Source organism: Pleurodeles waltl, chromosome 3_1 (assembly GCF_031143425.1).
Source record: "Pleurodeles waltl isolate 20211129_DDA chromosome 3_1, aPleWal1.hap1.20221129, whole genome shotgun sequence".
NCBI classification, from domain to species: domain Eukaryota; kingdom Metazoa; phylum Chordata; class Amphibia; order Caudata; family Salamandridae; genus Pleurodeles; species Pleurodeles waltl.
Window position 1 is genome coordinate 966,985,680 of NC_090440.1, and position 6,609 is coordinate 966,992,288.

The following is a 6,609-nucleotide window of genomic DNA, read 5'->3' on the forward strand; positions in this document are numbered from 1 at the left end:
ACCCGGGGGCACTGTCGATGGAATCCACTCTGACCCGGAAGAGGAGGGCATGGTGAAGCAGCATATCCGTGAGAAGGATGCAGAATCTAGCGGGGTTTTAAACCCGAGCAAGACGAAGGAAGGAGGAAATTGTTTTCCCAGGAGGAGAAGAGGTGTCGAAGGCGGACGGCGGTATGGATGGACCTGCAGAATAGAAAGATCGAAGAAGAGGAGGAGGAGGATAAGCGCTTTTCAACACCGAAGTGGAGACAGCGGAGGACGTCCGGGATGAGAGCAGGAACGAACAGACCGGCCACGTTCTATGAAGAACGTGGCCTAGTCAGGTACAGGCCATTGGCAAAAATGTCGGGGAGGTGGGAATTTGTTTTTATCATTAAACAGAAGGGGGAGTGGGTACCAAAAGGAATTCATCATGGGGAAACGGCGAGGGGGTGCACAAACACAGGGTTTTTGAAATTGCACGTTGACATGGGGCACAGAAAAATGTTATGATTCTAAGGCTCATTTACATGTGGGTACGCTATAGAAACAGAGAGGAAGACTGAGGAGAAGCACAGACAGACCAGATATCACGGACAGGGGGGGTTATAGAAGAGCCCTGGGAAAAGGAAGGAAAAATGAAAAGTCCTAAGGAAAGGAAAGAGAAAGCCAAGAGTAGAAAAGTATTGAAAACCTACAGCTAGAAAAAGAAAGGCAGAAAAGAAAGAGAAAAATGACACCCAGGAAGCAAACAAAGATAGGAAAGAGAAAACAAAGGTCAGAGAAGACAGAGCGAGAGAGAAGCAACAATACCTGCCTCCTAAAGGTCTTCTAAGTTCTTCTTTCCTCTTATGGCCACCCTGGACGGTACTGGAGATTCCACCTTAAAAGAAAGAGAAAAGAAAGGCGGATTAGAGGCAGGACACTGAAGACTTACCAGCAAAGAGTGAGAGAGAGAGTGAGAGAAAGAAAAGAAAACAAAGAGACACTCGGATAGAAAGACTGTGACATAAATTTTTATGAAAAAGAAATAAAACCATAATCTACTACAACCTCTACAAGCCTCCATTATTTCTGACCCTGTCACACTCCCATTCGTCGAGGTCCTGATACTTCTGATCCTCTAAATATTGTTGCTCCTCTAAGAGCCTCAAGGCTTCCCTCCTGGATCTCAGCCTAGATTCCAACTGCGGCATCAAAGGAAAATGCGCTGGCATCGAAGAAGCAAGTTGCGGCACCTGCAAAGCTGGGGTCGGTACTGGGACCTCACTCCGGGCAGACTTAGGAGGACTCGACGCCGGACGGGATCGAACCGCTATCAGAATTGGCACCGACGGCACCAACAACTCCTGTGAAATCCACTGATGATGGTGTTTTTCTCCATGCCATTACAGGCCATGGATATGGAGCCGTAGACATGAAAGACAGGAAAAGAACCTGCCTATATGGTACCCGGAAACCTCCCAGAGAGAAGGCCAATGAACCTGTGCGGCCCGCAGGTGCACCATAAAGGGTCATTGCTCTAATAAAAATGCTAAACATAACATATAAAAATCTGATAGGATCCGTCCCTGTGCCTAGAAAGGTCGGGTATTCTTACTCCTGCTGCGGAGGCTCAACCTGACCTGTTGCCTGCTCTTCAATCTCCTGACAGGACTTGTGGGTGACACAAGGAGATCTCCACCAAAGACATTGCCGGTGACGCCTCAGGCAACTTCTGTTGTAGAGGAAACAAAGTGGGACTCACTTCCCAATTTGAGCAGCATCTGGACTTCGAAGCCGAAGACAAGGATCAAGGACTGGTATCCCAGGAAGAAAGACGCAGTAAACTATGGTGTCTCGGCTTCTTTTGCCACTTTGATGACCTGTGGGATGACAACTCCTCTTGAGGCCTGGGTCTACAACAGCCCTGCTTCTCCTCTCTAGCCTTTATCAGAAACAACTTCACCTCCCTTTCTTTTAGTGCCTTAGGGTTCATGCTCTGATACAATGAGCATACCCCGACATTGTGATACGAACAAAGACACCAGAGGCAGTTTTCGTGCGGGTCCGTGAAGACATGTGACTTCTACACTCCTGACAGGATTTGAAGCCTGACTTCTTTGGCAGGGACATTGTCGCACAAACAAAACTTCGACAATTAAATTCCCTCGAAACAACGTAACTACACTGAAAGGTTGAAAACCCATTAGCGTTGAAGGTGCAGAAAAAAGGGAACTGGTGAGGACTTCACATGGCTCTGATGATGTCAGTCGGAGTTGCGTGCAGAGCCATTCTATTGTGACGTCCTTGTTGACATGGAGAGCTAGAAAGAAAAAAAATCCATTGAATTCTGGTTCATTGGGAGTATTCAAAAGGTGAGGAATCCACAGGTAGATGTATCAATCAGAAGTATGTTTACTTACCTCAGATGCCAGTGAGGGTCATATTCCAGCTAGTTGTACTCCAATCTTTATGACACCTAGTAGTGTAATAAAATACTAACAGAAAGCAAGAGAAATGGAGCTCCAACCGATGTCTGCAAAGATGAGCTCCTCTGTGCTCCTGGTACTGATTTTGCCACCTCTGAGGCCAGGGGTTGCAAAGGAAGTGCCAGAGGTAGCAAGTGGCAAGGCAGGGGTTGCAGCTGCGAACCCTGGCAACCACTAAATGACGTCCATGGATACACCCCCAGTTGATAGCTATGTAGGCACATGTGGTCTTCTACAAGCTTTTGCAGATGCGCCCAGATCACGTCCTCCATGAAGTATGAATGACAGGCAGATTTGACACGAAACAGCAGCTTCCTGGCTGAGTGGAGGGCACTGTTGTCTTTAACCAACTGCGCCTTTTGTAAACAAAAAGTTAATATTCAGGGTAACTACCAAGTACAAAATCACCACTAAAGCCCCATAGTGGCTACTGTATAGGCATTCAAAGTTGAAGAATTATCATGGTTGACCAGTAGCCAGATTTTGACCATTTCCCATTTAACTAGCTCTGTTTATTTAGCACAAGTAAACATTAGAACATCGTCACTACCTTATACCCTCAGCTTGTTTCCTGAAAGACAACATCTATGACTTTCAGTCTGCTGAGCAGAAGCAGTATGTGGAGTCAGGGTGCAGTCGGCATGCACCTCAGGTTAGCAAGATCTTTAAAGGTCTTGGACAGTGCTGCTGATTGCTTTTCAACAGTTTGCTTTTTAGGTGGCACTACACACTATTTTACAGAAGCTCCTTTGCCCTGTATCTTCACCCAGCCCTGGATTTCTCCTCCTCCCTTTACTTGCTTCCACAGTCTCCTGCTTGTCTTAAGCTTGCCCTTGAACAAATTGTTGACTCTAAAGTCAGTTTAGCTCCTTGTGGACTCTTTTGGGAGCTTCGATTTTAAAGACTTTCTCTCAGGTGAATTAACTTGGGTCACAGGAGCTTGCAGTGATACTTCAGGCGACCTCACTATTCAGACCCAGTGCCAGACACAGTCAAAGGCGACCATAGACACCCCTTTAGCCCGTGCATACCTGCAGGTGGATACCACCCCCCCTCTCCCCCCCCCCCCCCCCGTGAATGTGAGAAACTGATTCATATCTTGAAACTAGACACCAGGAAATTAATTCACGGACTGTGAATATGCAAGTGCCTGAGGTAAATGCAATGTCTCTCCTGAGTTCATGGTGAAAACATGCACAAAATTGACAATTTTACATCGATTGCATCAGCCCCGTCCCCCTTAACCGCACAGTGCAAGCATGTATCTGGGGAGACTGCAGAAGTGTGAGACATATTTTAGGATAGGATATATTTAGTATCCATGCTTACATGTGGCTTTGTAGCAAAGTCATTAAGTGACTGACAGTTCTTGCACTGAATATGGTAGTGCTTCAGGCCAGGCTTTAGGGACATTTTCTAATCCAGTATTGAATTTAATCTTTGTGTCACACTCGACAAAGGAGTGCCATGAATGTTTGAGAGAACGTGCTGAACATTCATTGAGAATAATCTGTACCTGGGCCAGCACTGCTGTGACAGTGGGCGCTGCAGGTCATTACACGAATGCATTGTCAGACTTGTGCACAGGACCACAGGACTGAAGGTCATGATTAAGGTACATTGCTGTGGTCTTTGACATGGGGGTTGATATTTGTACAAGAGAAGCAGAAGTGCAATAAGACATAAATGAGACTCAATGTCACAGCTGTTTTTGGGCGTCAAGACTGCAGACACAGAAGGGGTGAGGACTGCAATTCAGAATTGAATTGCTTTGGCAAAGTAAGCTCTGTGTGTGTGTGTGTGTGTGTGTGTGTTGTAGCATCTCTGGAATCACTGCGGTCAATATATCAGGACTTGCCAGAGAAGTATGTGACTCCCTGTTGATCAACAAAGGAATTATGTGGGTCAGTTTTGGGGCACTTTAAAAGAAGAATTCATAGAGCCACCATTATTAAAAAACAGGGGGCAGTAGGTTCAGAATGAAGTGCATGGACAGGCCTTCTGTGGTCTGATATGCAAAAGAAGCTGTATCAACAATAGGGATGTACCTCCTACCATGCAAGAAAAGCAAATTAAGGGAAACACTGAAGGAAACCTTCCATAGACGTCGCCTGGGGGCCCATAAGTCTCTCCTGCCTTCTGTGGAATGTGGCCATGCCTCACCACTCCCTGATTCACCAGAAGCCCCACCCTACTGAGATCACAGGTGATGTGCAACTCTATCTACCTCGTGGCTGGGTGCCAAATCAAAGCAAATGTATTGTTCCATAAAACTGACCACTAACAGCTTTTTTTCATGAACGTCACTAGACCCTCCCCTCACCTGTTGACTAATCAGGGGCCCCGACACCTCATCACCACACCTTATAAAATAGCAAGTTAGAGTGCTCAGAGCACACTTCTCAGCAACATTTTTCCAGAAACCTCAAGGAAGATCCAGAGGTTTCTCAAATACCTTTGCTTGTGAGTAACACATCTCTTTACTACCCATTCACAGAATGGTGTTTTAGTGTTGAACATCTGTATATTATCTAGTCAGGGCGGTAATCTCGTCTTTCCTAATGTGTGTTATTATTTCATCTGATGTTTTATTTGATCCATTCCGTGAATTGGTGTACTATTTCTTCAGGTCTTTCTCCTGGCATAGTAATTGCCCAACCTGGGTTATTCATATCTTTTCATGGTAAAGCATGGTTGACGATGGTTAGGTCATTGGTTTTAGAATGCATTTAAGCAGGGTGTTACCTGATACACTTGATGATTATCTGATGATTTATCTTATTGTGTGTAGTACGTCATATGTGCACTGTCTTGCCTAATTGACTATCTAATCATGCGCATCAGCGATTTGATTAATTCATAATTCATTGTATTTTTATATGGTGCATATCCTGATTGTGATGTGATGCAATGAGATGAAATTAACTTTCTTTTGCACTTTCTTAACTCTTTGACCTAACTTGCTGCCTCGTCCTCGTCTTATATGATCCCATGCACTGAGTTTCCGGCAGGTCAGAGTCCATGCTCAGTTCAATTTCATTTGCCACTTACTGAGGATGAAGACCGTTTGCTCAATTAATTATTGGCGAAAGAAACTGCATTTTCAGAGGCATGATGTATTCCCATAATGTGGTTAGAAGCTTGGGACATGATCGTCTTAGTAAAGGCATTTACCAACTGGGTGAACATTTTCAATACCTATATGATTTTTAATTAAAATGCTCAATGGAAGAATCACTGTTGAAAAGCTGGCTGATGCATATTTCCTAGTATAGCTCCCAGAGCAGGGTCAGTGGTTCGGCATTATAGATAAACTAGTTGTCAAAGAACAGACACTGTGTTCAGTCTTCTGCTGCCCCTTAGTATTCATTTTTTACTCAAAGATGTGATACAGAGTTTCTGCTAGAAGCAAAATGGAGGGAAACGCATGCAGAGGTTGAGACTTGTCCTGTTCGTGGCTATAACTGTGTTTTGTCACAATAAATCTTTGTCCAAAAGAAAAGAGAGAGGGCCGTCCAAGACCTACCACCCAAAGGGGACAGGGCACCGTGATACAGCAACACCCATGGAATCCAAAGGAGTCTGACACATTTCCAGATTTACAAGACTGGGAATGCATCAGGTTTCTATGCCACCTTAGGGGTGGCATAATGGTGGCACAATGGGAAGAAATAACATGATTTATCCCTGTTTTCTCCTCTTTCTCTGTGTGCTGAGTTCTGCAGCACACATAGAAGAAGGAAAACGTCTCTCCTAATTGTTTTCATTCAGGAAGGTGTCCCTTAATGCACAAAAACAATCATCCCTGCAAAGCAGGTATCCTTGCACTATGGTACAAGGTTGCATGCGTTGGCAACAGGCAGCAATTTGTGCACCAGCACGGGGAACAAAGACAGGAATGTGTTGTATCTTGCATTTCTGCCCTTCCTTTTGACACAGTGCAGTGCAGCAGGAAGGCTTGTGGCACTGCCCTGCGCCAAGAGCTTGTAAATGAGGCCCTAAGAGTGCTGAAGATCAGTGATGAGGGAACTTTGTAGGATACATTTGAGCGCCATCCATGCACCAAGTGGAACTCCATGAGAGTCAGATCTGGAAAGAAAACACCTGTACTTGTTTAACGGCTTTCTGTGACATGAAGGACACACGTTCAAATGCCTGT